Consider the following 15,177-nt stretch of genomic DNA (forward strand, 5'->3'; position numbering starts at 1 on the left):
CCAAGTTCTAGTGGTATGTTTTCATGGTCAAGGATGTCAAATATAAAGGAAAGAAAAGTGTATGTATCATAGTTTTGGCTGTAACACTGAATTGTTGAATAGATCACTGTGCCAAGGAGGGAATCTCTTTAGGGTCAGTGACCCTATGGCCTTGTTTAGAGAAGTGTTTCATCAATGTTAAAAAATTCATATATTTGCAGTTTAGTTGAATAATAAATTGAATTTTGTCTCATTTGTTTTTGTCTATAAGCACATGCAATATCAATATCAGTGCTCAGATGACAGTAGCTTCTGGGAAAGGTGCAAGTTGCAATAAACTGTGATGCCAAGTGCTAAGGATACATGCTATCCAGTCACAGCAGATGAAACTTTTTTTTACTACTGAGTAAACATCATTGTTAGACTTTTTTGGGTTCAATCATTCCACGGCGTGTAGATGTTATGGCGTCAGTGACCCCATGGCCTTGGCGGAGGTTTGCACTCTCTGAGTGCTTCTAGTTTCATTGTTGAAGTTAAAGTGTTCACACTCAAGATGCAGCTCTTTGTGACGAGACAACAAAGAATTCCACAGACGACAACACACAGTCAGTTAACACAATCACTGACACGAGAAGGCAGTGCACGTGCAGGAGCGTGCACACGCACCATCTGTTTCAGAATCCTGTTGACGGCAGCGCAGTCGGACACGTTATGCTGCTCCACCACACGGGGGCGCTGATTCTTCAAAATGAATCATGAGTGCATTCAGTGTTTTTGTTTTTTGTTTTTTTCACACAAGGGACAGAGGTCACAGAACAGACGGGAAGTTGAGGTCCGACATAAACTGACCTCAAAGATGCTCTAATTAACCGCTAATTATTATTAACCCTCAATTTCCCTGAGGACGTCTTCCCAAAGGATTAATAAAATTCTATCAAATCCAATTAATCAAATTATGCAAATTAATGAATTGAAGGCTTTTAAAAGTCAGTCCGACTGATCAAAGACGACAAACTCACCAAGAAATAAAGAGCAGTGCACGGTACGAGCACGCCGCCGTGTGTTTCTGGGACTGACCCCAGTACAGCTGAAGTGGATTTGATCTTCCAGACACGCCGTCACTTTATTTAGTTTGATCTTTTACGACAATTACAGCTGCAACAAGTTATCAATAAAATGATTGAGGGAAATATTCACTCAGTCAGCATGAAGCTAAAGAGCAGCCAGTCTGCTCTGTGGGATCCTGATCCTGGAGATCTCAGACACTGAGACGCTTTGGACGTGTTCAGACCCAGAGTACACAGGGAGAAGGACAAACATATAAGACTGAATCAAATTAATGGACAGGGAGGACAGTATTTGTGTCTCCAGAGTCAAATAAAAGAGAACAAACACCGAAAGACGCCAAAATGGACAGAAATGGGAGAGCTGGTCTGTGATGATCAAACCTGATGATCTAAAATGACAAGCAAATGAGACATGTTAGGACATATGTCCCCACCTCTGAGATGCTTTAAATGTCAAAAATATGGACATGTTCCAGCAGCTGTCCTCTCTCTTGCCTGTTTTGTGTTTCTGTTGTCGATTCCTCCCACTCGCTCAACTCAGGACACAAACTCACGGTCTCCGGCACAGGAGGTGGACTCTCTAGAAGATTAAAAATGTGATGTCTGTCTGGGTGAGACCAAGGAGCAAGAAAGCTGTGCTATTTATCCATTAATTATACAGATAGTCTCACTGAGACACCAAGTCTCATTGTCTAGAGAGACCTGTTCAAGTTAAATATACAATATAACAAACAGTAACTATACAAACATACAGATAACAAACTGTATCAGTACAAAATAATACAAAACACTAAACACGTTCTGGCTCTTATGAGGACACACTGCATTCTGGACATATTGATTTTATGTCTGCAGCAGAAACCCACCTCAGCAAGTGAGATGTTGAACAGGTGCAGGAGCTCTGAATCTGCAGTGAAGCTTTTAAAACATCACCAGTTTCTGCAGCAAAAGTGGAAATAAGAGAAATGCTGCTGAGACTGAGGAGAGTTCAGCTCACGATCACATATTGGATCATCGTAGCACTAATCCTGGAAAGAGGATTTTACAGGACTGCTGGAAACATCACCAAACCAAATATTATAGTTTTGGGTGGATCAGAAATACAAGAGTGCAGACTGCAGGTTTGACACACTGAAGTATAAATCCAACTGTGTCACTGTTGGACGTTCGTCCCTGGACATTTGTTCTGCCATCTGTTGATACAAGTCAGCAGGAGAAGTTAAAAAAGGAAAATCAAAAGTAATATCAGGAGGGGCGATAGAACAGGACAAAATAGATCAACATCAGTGCAAACTGTTCATATTCACAGACGGGTCAAAAGACCCACAGAATGGACACACAGGTGCAGCTTTTTACATCCCTCAACATGAGGCAGAACACAAACGATGAGGGAGAGAGAAGAAAATTAGTGGATTTATTCAAGGACAACAATGGAAGTTTGTTTGGGACAGAAACACAGAATGTACACAATCTTTTACAGGTTTGATCAGTTACAGGTTTGATGTAGAGAATATAGCTCCCCAAATGCACACTTTTTTCCTGGTCTCTGCGAGTCTCCTGTTCATACTCCAGCGCAGTAGGTGGCGGTAATGAACTGATAAGTTGGTTGGTAACCGTCATTAAAATCAAACGAAAAACGTTTCCTGTTAGCTTCTGTGACTAAAGCTTGTTATCTGGACTCGCTGGAAATTCTTCTCTGAACACATCAAAATTCACTCTGTGATCCTCGAATTTGTTTTTAAGAGCTCCAGAAGCACAAAGGTCGACAATAAACCGAATGAAGAAGTAAAGACGAAGCTAGCGCGAAAAGGTGGAACAGTTGAGAATGTTGTTGAAACAGCGGCTAACTGCTGCTAAAGTCGAGATGTTTGAGTTGGTAGAAACAAACAGATCGCAGAGCAGCAAGAAGAAACGAGTGGATTTAAAGAAGAGAAGAAACTAGTCAACGTGCTGGATGCTGTTTTCAAGCCTGAAGTTCGCTGATTTGGTTTGGTTCGCAGGTTTGTCCACTAAACTTTATTTCAGACCAGCTCCACCACATCCAAATGATAGCTGTTAGTTTGTGTCGGAGTTCTTATTATAGACTGAATACCAAATGTCAGCAAAAATAAATAAGACAAACTGTGCTTTATGATGATAAATGAAGGACAGTTCAGCTTGGTGATGGACTGAAGTCAATCAATCGATGCTATCGATTACAATTTTTCATCATTTTATACACAAAAATGGAACTATGCACACAATTCATAAAATCTGAAGGTCATGTATCAACATCATGACTCCAAATTGCTGAACTCTGAGCACAACTTCATGGTTTCAGTCAAATCAGGATCCCGACGGAAACTGCTTATGTTCCAATTGCACAGATAAACAGAGATACAAGTTGATATGAAGAGCAGGACTGGATAAAAAAAAATAACCATCATAAGTTCTTTGAAGTGTATATTTTGCCTGATACGGCAAACAGGCACAAAGCGATATTTGACCGGATCTCCTCGCTGATTGGCTACTTCAAATGATGTCATCGTAGAGGGTATTTCAACATGGCGGCGCCCTTGGAATTGAGTGTTGGAGCTAATTTTTCATCTTTAAATGCCGTTTTGGGTGCCATAAAGTTGCTTGAATCACAACAGAAAATGACCTACTGGCAGAGGGATTCTATGCCGTTTTGGGTGCCATAAAGTCGTTTGAATCGGAACAGAAAATCACCTACTGTCGGAGGGATTCTCAGACGCTAAATGCAGCTCCAAAACGTGGCATAGCCGTGACCAAAATTATTTCCACCGTGTGGTGAAAAATATTTCCACCGTGCCCGAAATTATTTCCACTGCTGCGCCCAAAATTATGTCCAAGTGTGCTTTTCGCCACGTGGTGAAAATAATTTCGGGCACAGTGGAAATATTTTTTGCAGTCTTGGTAATTTTCTGTGTAGGGCGGGGATGATAAACAAAACCTGCAAACTCAAGACAGAATAGAAATGAAAATACAGAAGTCCACGATGGCACGTGTGTATCCTGTTTTTTCTCTGTCAGTGTCATGTCTGCAAAACCTTCGATCAGTCCACCCCTGAAAATAGTGAATGGTAAAATATGTCAATTTTCAATAAGGAAAATCACCAATATCGAGCTACTATCATGAATGTGAAATAAGGAGATCTTAAACTCAGATTGCCTTTGAGTTCCCACCTGACTGCGGCTGTTCCATTCCGTCGTGAATAAATTTAGACGGCCGGCAAAACAGTGCAACCCGCCATTTTGCCGGTGCCGCGTATGCCGAAATATCGTCCAATTCAACTTTGCCGAGGGCGCCACCATGTTGAAATAAACTCTACAATGATTTCATTTGAACTAGCCAATCAGCAAGGAGATCCAGTCAAATATCGCTAGGTGCGTGTTTGCCGTATCCGGCAAAATATAAACTGCCTAAGTTCTTTCAGCTTCTCTCTTTTTGCTCAGGGACACCACAGCAGATCTGATATGTATCTGCATGTTAATTTGGCACAAGTTTTACACCAGATGCCCTTCCTGACACAACTCCACATGACATGGAGAATGGCCACACATTGTCTTGAACCGGTGACCCTCTGGTTTGGAAGCAAGCACACTCACCCCCACGCTGCCCTATAACAAAAATCACCATATTAGAAGAAAATAAAATTTAAGATTGAATTAAGATGACTTTAAAAACATCTTTAACACTGAGGGGGAATTCTGGCTCCTGATCGTGTTGATAACATGTGATTTAAAGCCTGGGCATTTATTATTTGTTTTCAAACCGTGCTCAGACCCGGCGCCTAAACGAGGCAGGCCGTAATTCAAGGCCGGCAGTTATTAACAAAATTCTGCTTGCTGCCTGCATGCAGAATTTTAAGAATATCTGTGTTAAATTTTACACAGGTATTCTTGGGTGTGATGAACCAAACCACTTTAGATCAGAGCTTTCTGCATGGCTACAAACCCTCTCTCGAGCCTGATGTGCACCTGCTAAACAACGGAGACCGCAAGGGCTGTGATTTGTCACTTGATTTGTCACACTAATTCCTCTCCCGTTATATTTTAAAGGTCTTTGCAGTGCGCCTACCAATTACATTTTGATCATGGATCAAATACGTTTGGCAGAAAAATCTGCAAATATGACCAACTTTACAACACAGAGTCAGAAAAAGACGCTCAAATGGCCCACAGTTCATGGAGGGAAATTACATGCATCATTGGTTTGGAGTTTTGTTTCTGTGTAGGCTCTCAGTTGTCCAGGTGGTTTCCATAGTAGAGAAGCGAAGATTCAAGCTTCTCTACATTGGTTTGGAGGTTGATTATTGTATAAAGAAGTGGATCTCATTGACGGACAAATTAACCTAGAAAAAGCCGATGTTCCTATGGCAAATTGCATTAAGATGCGACGGAGAACTGTAAAAGGGTCACGCACACGTCAGTGTCATTGCATGGCGACAGAGTGATGGAGCTGGAGAAGCAGAAATCAGGCTTTAGGACTTTAGGTATCACTCCACAGCGGACTTAAAAAAAAAAGAGTGACTTGACCCAGTGTAATCTTTTTAATGCACATCATGCCCGGTGCTTATTTAAGGCAGGTTTTGATTTTTTTCAAACGGAGTTTTGACCCGGCCATGAACTGAGGCAGGTCCCGATTCAAGGTCATGCATTTAATCATGGATATATGGTACAAATGATTTATTGCACATTCTGAGAGTGGAAGAGTTCTTGGACATGTGAGCAGCTGCAGACATGTTATTATTGGACATTTGAGGAGCATAAAAAGGAGGACTGATGAGACACAGTGAGATAGGGAGGGGACAGCTGTTATGTTAATGAGTGTCAGAGGGAGGAGTTATAGAGTCTGATGGCTAATTTTAACATTACATCGCCCATCGCTAGGCTACATGACATCATCAGTTGTCTTTGTCGTTGCTTGGTGTGAGCAGCAGATGTGATTGGCTGCTGCATTTTCTTGCTGTAGGATGTTTCAGCTGTTTTCCTGCTTGTGCATGTTCTGCACTCTATGTACATCTATCTCTGCTAGATCTATATCAGGGGGAGTCCCCCTGATGTTTGGCACAAGATCAGAGCTTCAGAGTATTTTTTCCTCATCTCTGACACTGGCATCAAATCAGTGTTAAATTACAAATTTCTTTGAGAGTGTATTTACGACAACATGACAAATTATTTTAATCTGATTTTTCAATCTGATATGGTTTCTTCAGGCTCCAGTCAAATTATGTATCAATCAAATGATAAAGATCAAAATTGATCAACATGGGGGGTGTTATATTTTCTGCCATATGGCCCAAACTGACTCTTAGTTATTTTGCAACAAACCTTGAAAATTAAATTCACTCAACAAGGCTGCAAGTTTGACCATTGAGGCAACTAAACATATAAAAAATATCTAAATGAAAAATAAATACAAAGATTTGTGTTTATTAATGTTGTCAATTTGTTGCCACAATATTTGACAAATGTCCCATTGTAAATGAAATTATCCTGTTACTTTGCCACAAAATGGGGACAATGCCTCATTGTCTTCTTTTCTCTTCCTGATCACTGACTGTGTAACTTCAGAACACTTAATTTTATTTTAACACCATCTTAGTTTTAGTTAAACAAACATCTTATGGACATTAATTTCATCTCTCAGCAGTAGATGATTAAATTGGCCTGTTTTTTTGTCTTTCCTCCACTTGTTCGTTGACTCTCTGTTTCTTTTGTATGTTTTAAAGTCTTTCTTCAAAATTGTCTGAAATCCAGCAGCTGAGGGACATGTTGAAACTACAGCAAACACCTATGAATGAAGTAATGATCACAGACCAGGAAGAAGAAATGTCTCATTTAAAAGAAGAGAACAAAAAAGGTAAAGGGCTGGATGTTCTTTTTAATCCTCCAAATCTCTTCTACGGAACAGGTTTGTTCATTCAGCTTTGTTTGTGTTACTAATACTTTATAACATGTTGTAACTGTCAAATATTTTCCTCTATTTCTTTGGTAACTTGGTAGCATTAATAGCAGCCTTTGCTACCAGGCGTTACATGTCGACCTGAATATTGTAAATATGGAAATGTGGAGAAATATGAGGGAGAGGGAGAGAGAGAGAGAGAGAAAGAGAGAGAGGCTGTGATGGAAGTCTGGTCCCAAAAACAGTCTTTGTTAACAGAACTACAGTTGAGGCCAAAAGTAGAGAGAAAGAGAGGCTGTGATGGAAGTCTGGTCCCAAAAACAGTCTTTGTTAACAGAACTACAGTTGAGGCCAAAAGTTTACATACCCTGGCAGAATATTTGGTTTTTTTGGCCATTTTTCAGAGAATATGAATGACAACATAAAAACATTTTTCTCACTCATGGTTAGTGGTTGTGTGAAGTCATTTATCGTCAGACAACTGTGTTTACGCTTTTTAAATCATAATGACAACAGAAATTACCCAAATGACTCGGATCAAAAGTTGACATACGGTTGTTCTTAATACCATGTATTGCCCCCTTTAACATCAGTAACAGCTTGGAGGTTTTTTTGGTAGTTGTGGACGAGGCTCTCTGATGGAAAAGCTGCCACTGAATATGTGTTGGACTTTATTTATAACAATTACAAAGAAATACAAACAGTATGTCACTCTATGGGAAATCTGCATGGAGGAGAGTTCTCAAAAACTGAGTGACTGTGCAAGAAGGAGATGAGAGAGGAAAGCAACCAAGACATCCAGACAACCCAGAAGAAGTTACAGGCTTCTCTGCCTGTGATTGGAGAAATTGTGCATACTGCATATTTTGCATTTTTTATCCCCAGTTATGCAGCTTCATGATGAAGTGGTACAGAGGAGGTTTTTCTCTCACCAAAACATCAAATATAGGCTTACATCTCCGATGTACCTTCTGGAAAATTGTAGCTGAAGTTTCAGGGCTTCTTTTTAATAGTCCTTTAAATGTCCTCCTCTGTACCAGTGTATGTAAACTTTTGATCTGGGTCATTTGGGTAATTTCTGTTGTCATTATGATTTCAAAAAGTAAACACAGTTGTCTGACAAAAATGACTTCACTTTCTTCTTCAGGCATCTTACAAAAGTTAAAAAACAGTCAGAATAAGTAGAGAAGGCCTGCACAGCTGATTGGCAGTTAAGTAATCAGCTGATAGTCAGCTGTTCTAATTAGGCCTGACAAACAATTGTTAGCGATAACAAACAATCCTGATAAAAAAAAATTAAACACATACAGCAAAAGAAACAAAAACAAAAGCAAAAACAGCAACATTTTTTAAACAAGTATAAGCACAATATAATAATCATAGGTAGTCACAAAAAAGGTTTTAAATCAAAATCCAAATTAAGGCCTTTAGGTGACAAGGTATTGAGGTAAAATATATAAAATGCCTCTCTTCTTAGAAGAATACTGTTGATATCCCCTCCCCTTCTTGGGACTTTTACATGTTCAATCCCAATGTATGTAAAATAACATTTTTACTGTTACAGGAAATAGTGCCTTTGATATCAATGTTTTTTTTTCCAGAGTGTGGATGGGTGAAGTCAATCAATCAATCAATTTTTTTTTTATATAGCGCCAAATCACAACAAACAGTTGCCCCAAGGCGCTTTATATTGCAAGGCAAGGCCATACAATAATTATGTAAAACCCCAACGGTCAAAACGACCCCCTGTGAGCAAGCACTTGGCTACAGTGGGAAGGAAAAACTCCCTTTTAACAGGAAGAAACCTCCAGCAGAACCAGGCTCAGGGAGGGGCAGTCTTCTGCTGGGACTGGTTGGGGCTGAGGGAGAGAACCAGGAAAAAGACATGCTGTGGAGGGGAGCAGAGATCGATCACTAATGATTAAATGCAGAGTGGTGCATACAGAGCAAAAAGAGAAAGAAACAGTGCATCATGGGAGTAATAACAGTAATGACACTTAGAAGTAAAATTGCATTGTGCACAGTTGCCACACTTGTAGTTGCCAGATGGAATAACAGATAAAAAGTGTGAAGGTTGCTCAGGTGGCAGATCTGCGCTAACAATTTGATCTCTTATATTTGGAGCGCGTTTGTACGCAATGCGTAGAGGATCATTGAAAACCATTTATAAATTGGGGTCAGATTTCAAAATGTGCCAATGCTGTTGAACAATGTCTTTAAATGAGTTTCCCAAGGGTGGAGAATTGTATTACACAAATTGGCCTATGACTATCAGAATTGACTCTTCTCATTTTAAGGCAATCATTTTGGTTGACATTTTTAAACCGCTTTACAGCATTTTGCACCCAGTCTTCTTGATATTGTCTGTCTCTAAGTCTTTTCACCATATCATCACTATGTTTGGCATAGGATTCTTCTGAACTGCATATACGACGCACCCTGTTGAGTTGGCTAATTGGAAGGCTCTTTTTTAGGGTGGTTGGATGGAAGCTTTTGCCATGCAGGATGGTATTCCTGTCTGTAGGTTTTCTATACAAGTCTGTTGACAGTTTGTCTTGTTTTTTTGTAATTAAAATGTCCAAAAAATTGATTTGAAGGTCATCATAATTGACTGTGAATTTGAGGTGGCTACTACGAACATTGAGAAAATTCACAAAATCAAATAGTTAATTTGAAGTACCTGCCACAGCAGAAAAATATCAATATACTTTCGCCAGAGGCCAATATGATGGAAAAAAAAACATTATGTGACCTATTAAATACAAATTCATGTTCAAAGAAACCAACGTATAGCGAGGCATAGTTTGGGGCCATGGTGCTACCCATAGCTGTGCCCTTCACCTGTAAATAGTGAGCATCTTTGTACATAAAGGCATTTTTTGTAAGAACCAACTTAGTCAGTTCTTTAATGCAGGTGATGCTAGGTTTCATATCCAAATGTAAAGGTCGTAGATAGAAATCAACTGCTTCAAAACCTCCCTCATGTGGTATATTTGTGTAAAGTGATTCCACATCAAGTGTCACCAGTAACATATTTTTCACAGAGAAATCAATTGATTGTAAAACATTGATCATATCAGTTGTGTCTTTTACAAATGATGGTAACATATTTACATGTGGTTTTTGTGGAAATGTGGAAATTTTTTCAGTTAAAGACCCAATACCAGATATGATGGGTCTGCCTGGTGGTTGTTCAAGGTTTTATGGATTTTGGGTAATGTGTATATCACTGGTCTAATAGAATGGTCAATCTTCATGAAATCAAACTCTTTTTTTTGTGATATCACCACTTTCCAAGAAGACGGACAAGTGACTGTGAATAGTTTTTTCAATTCTTCAGTAGGGTCTGAGTCAAGTTTTTGATAAAACAGCTGGTTAGAAAGCTGTCGGTTGACTTCATGGTCATAATCACACAAATCCATTACAACTATAGATCCACCTTTGTCTGCTGGTTTAACAATGATTCCTGAATCTCTTTTAAGTTCCAATAAGGCCTCTTTCATCCCTTGGTAAATTATTATAAACTTTATATTCTCGTTTTTTAGTTAAGAGCTGTAAAACATCTCTTTCCACTAAGCGACAATAGGTGTCTAAAGAAGCATTTCTGTTTTTTGGAGGAACAAAAGTTGATTTTCCTTTAAATGGTCTTAGGCCTATTTGCTCTGTAGACTGCAGTGTAGAGGAAGACAACATGCAGCTACTCACTGAGTTTACAGATTCTGTTCTAGGCCTATTGGCAAAAAATTCTTTAACACGTAAAGACGAAAAGAATTTCTGAAAATCAACAAAAGCATTAAAATCATTGCAGTAAGTGGTGGGAACAAAAGACAAACCTTTACTTAAAGCTTTTAGACAACTAGAGGACAATTCCTTACTGGACAGATTAACAACATTCAGCGTCTCCTGGTTCTGGTCACATATCGCATCATGTCGTCTTGCTCTCTTAGATTTCCCCCTCCTGCATTTCTTCTTCCTCCTCGCTTCCCTCTGGTGTGTCCTCTCTGTCGTCCCCTTTGTCTGGGTCCATCTTCTAAAAAAGAGGAGGAGGCTGTGGAGGCTGTGCTGTAGGTGGCGTCTGAGTCAGTTTCCATGGTCAGGGTCCTGGGCTCTTGTTGGAAGTGAGCAAAGTTGTTTTGGCCTTCATGATCTCTGCCCTGGAATGCATTTCTCCAGAAAGAAACTCGACCCTTGTGATAGTCCATTGCGTCTCTTTCAAATTTTTTCTTTTTAATGAGCTTTATTTCAGATTCAATTTTTCTTTGAATTGGTCTCATTCTGTGAACAGTTCTTTAAGTTTGGCTTTGTTCAGGAGGTCCTTGCTGATCTTATCTTGTTCATCTTTTACGTATATAGCTGCGTACCTGTGTCAGCTGCTCTGAATGTTCTTGAATCACCAGCACCATAAGATCAAAAGAGCACTTGTTGGTTATTTCACACCACTTGTCACAAAATGCTGTATTGCTCAAGCCAACTGTGGAGGACTTCTGGATTCGGAGGCCACGAGGAATCTTTTTGACGCAGGTAGTCACTTAAAGTGACTGCATGGAGAAAAAGTCTTGTTTCACGGTTGTAAAGGTTTTTGAGGGTTTTCTTTGTGTCTTCTTAGTCCAGTTGTAAGATACTTTCATCTTCAAACAATGTATCCTTTAAGATAATCTTCTCATAGTCTTCTTTGGTAAATTCAAAAGTGTTGCTGCCTGATGCCATGTTTCAAACTTAGCAGTGAAGTCTGTATCTTGCTGTACCTCAAGTCTTATTTCAAGGAGTGCTGCACCTAAATATAGACAAAATGTAGTGGAGGGCGCGCACATCCAAGACAAAAACATCAGCAGGTGCCAAATCAAAAAAACGTACGTGGAAGATGGAAGGATCTGCACACTGCTTGTAAAAGACTTAATTTATTGGGAGTAGCAACGTTTTGATCATAGATCTTCTTCAGGCATCTTACAAAAATTAAAAACAGTCAGAATAAGTAGAGAAGGTCTGCACAGCTGATTGGCAGTTAAGTAATCAGTTGATAGTCAGCTGTTCCAATTAGGCCTGACAAGCAATTCTTAGAGATAACAAACAATCCTGATAAAACATTAAACGCATACAGCAAAGGAAACAAAAACAAAAGCAAAAACAGCAAAATTTTTTAAACAAGTACAACCCCTGGCAAAAATTATGGAATCACCGGCCTCGGAGGATGTTCATTCAGTTGTTTAATTTTGTAGAAAAAAAAGCAGATCACAGACATGACACTTCATCAATCTGGCTCCAACTTTCTCTGATTGCTGTTGCCAGATCAGCTTTGCAGGTTGGAGCCTTGTCATGGACCATTTTCTTCAACTTCCACCAAAGATTTTCAATTGGATTGAGATCCGGACTATTTGCAGGCCATGACATTGACCCTATGTGTCTTTTTGCAAGGAATGTTTTCACAGTTTTTGCTCTATGGCAAGATGCATTATCATCTTGAAAAATGATTTCATCATCCCCAAACATCCTTTTAATTGATGGGATAAGAAAAGTGTCCAAAATATCAATGTAAACTTGTGCATTTATTGATGATGTAATGACAGCCATCTCCCCAGTGCCTTTACCTGACATGCAGCCCCATATCATCAATGACTGTGGAAATTTACATGTTCTCTTCAGGCAGTCATCTTTATAAATCTCATTGGAACAGCACCAAACAAAAGTTCCAGCATCATCACCTTGCCCAATGCAGATTCGAGATTCATCACTGAATATGACTTTCATCCAGTCATCCACAGTCCACGATTGCTTTTCCTTAGCCCATTGTAACCTTGTTTTTTTCTGTTTAGGTGTTAATGATGGCTTTCGCTTAGCTTTTCTGTATGTAAATCCCATTTCCTTTAGGCGTTTTCTTACAGTTCGGTCACAGATGTTGACTCCAGTTTCCTCCCATTCGTTCCTCATTTGTTTTGTTGTGCATTTTCGATTTTTGAGACATATTGCTTTAAGTTTTCTGTGTTGACGCTTTGATGTCTTCCTTGGTCTACCAGTATGTTTGCCTTTAACAACCTTCCCATGTTGTTTGTATTTGGTCCAGAGTTTAGACACAGCTGACTGTGAACAACCAACATCTTTTGCAATATTGCGTGATGATTTACCCTCTTTTAAGAGTTTGATAATCCTCTCCTTTGTTTCAATTGACATCTCTCATGTTGGAGCCATGATTCATGTCAGTCCACTTGGTGCAACAGCTCTCCAAGCTGTGATCACTCCTTTTTAGATGCAGACTAATGAGCAGATCTGATTTGATGCAGGTGTTAGTTTTGGGGATGAAAATTTACAGGGTGATTCCTTAATTTTTTCCTCAGAATTGAGTGATTCCATATTTTTTTCCCTCTGCTTGGTCTAAAAAAGTAACCGTTATTGACTGCCACAATTTTTTTTCTTGATTTCTTATAGTGTTTCTTAAAGCCAGAAAGTTGTCATTTGAAATGACTTTAGTTTTGTGTCATGTCTGTGATCTGCTTTTTTTTTTTTCTACAAAATTAACAACTGAATGAACATCCTCCGAGGCCGGTGATTCCATAATTATTGTCAGGGGTTGTATAAGCACAATATAATAATCATAGGTAGTCACAAAAAAGGTTTTAAATCAAAATCCAAATTGAGGCCTTTAGGTGACAAGGTATTGAGGTAAAATATATAAAATGCCTCTCTTCTTAGAAGAATACTGTTGATATCCCCTCCCCTTCTTGGGACTTTTACATGTTCAATCCCAATGTATCTCAACGAGGAGAGATTGTGTTTCATGGAATTGAAGTGCACCGCGACAGGGTTTTTTCATCACAAGTTCTTATACTGCTCCTATGTTCTGAAATCCGAGTTTTTAGACACCGAGTGGTTTTTCCTATGTATGCCAAACCACAAGCATTTAATCATATAAATAACATTTTTACTGTTACAGGAAATAGTGCCTTTGATATCAATGTTTTTTCCAGAGTGTGGATGGGTGAAGTAATGACACTTAGAAGTAAAATTGCATTGTGCACAGTTGCCACACTTGTAGTTGCCAGATGGAATAACAGATAAAAAGTGTGAAGGTTGCTCAGGTGGCAAATCGGCTCTAACAATTTAAGCTCTTATATTTGGAGCGTGTTTGTACACAATGCGTGGAGGATCATTGAAAACCATTTTTAAATTGGGGTCAGATTTCAAAATGTGCCAGTGCTGTTGAACGATGTCTTTAAATGAGTTTCCCAAGGGGGAGAATTGTATTACACAAATTGGCCTATGACTATCAGAATTGACTCTTCTCATTTTAAGGCAATCATTTTGGTTGACATTTTTAAACCGCTCTACAGCATTTTGCACCCAGTCTTCTTGATATTGTCTGTCTCTAAATCTTTTCACCATGTCATGATTCTTCTGAACTGCATATACAATACACCCTGTTGAGTTGGCTAATTGGAAGGCTCTTTTTTAGGGTGTTTCTGTGTAGGCTCTCAGTTGTCCAGGTGGTTTCCATAGTAGAGAAGCTTGAATCTTCGACTGGACTGGGTTGCTTGACGCAAGGACGTTTTGCTTCAAATCGCAGAAGCTTCCTCAGCTAAAATTCTTGCTCTGGTGGTCTGACTTCTGTCTTGACTCTTGTAGAGAAGAATAATCAAGAAGTCACAAAAGCTGGAGTTTTAAACCTAACCAGACCCCTGCTACCGAGAGTGTAGTGTATTCTATCAAATGTCAGGAAAACTGTAACGAACACTACATAGGTGAGACTAAGCAACCTTTACACAAAAGGCTATACCAGCACCGCAGAGAGGGCGCCAGTGGACCTCAGTCTGCAGTTCATCTCCACCTTAAAGACACTAACCATATGTTTGAGGACAAGGAAATTAAAATATTAGCCAGAGAGAAGAAATGGTTTGAGAGAGGGGTCAAGGAGGCATTCTTTGTGAAACGTTTGAAACCCAGCCTTAACCGGGGAGGGGGTCTGAGACACGCTTTATCCCCTGTTTACAATGGGGTACTCAGGTCAAAGCAGTTTCAGTCTTTTGTTCATGGTAATGAGTCATTCACGTCATCAGCAGAGTCGTCAAGGGAGCCATCAGGAGAGGGACAGCTGCCCTGTCATTAGGAGGGTTCTGTTCTAATTAGGCCTGACAAACAATTGTTAGCGATAACAAACAATCCTGATAAAAAAAAATTAAACACATACAGCAAAAGAAACAAAAACAAAAGCAAAAACAGCAACATTTTTTAAACA

Source organism: Thalassophryne amazonica, chromosome 3, assembly GCF_902500255.1.
Source record: "Thalassophryne amazonica chromosome 3, fThaAma1.1, whole genome shotgun sequence".
NCBI lineage: Eukaryota > Metazoa > Chordata > Actinopteri > Batrachoidiformes > Batrachoididae > Thalassophryne > Thalassophryne amazonica.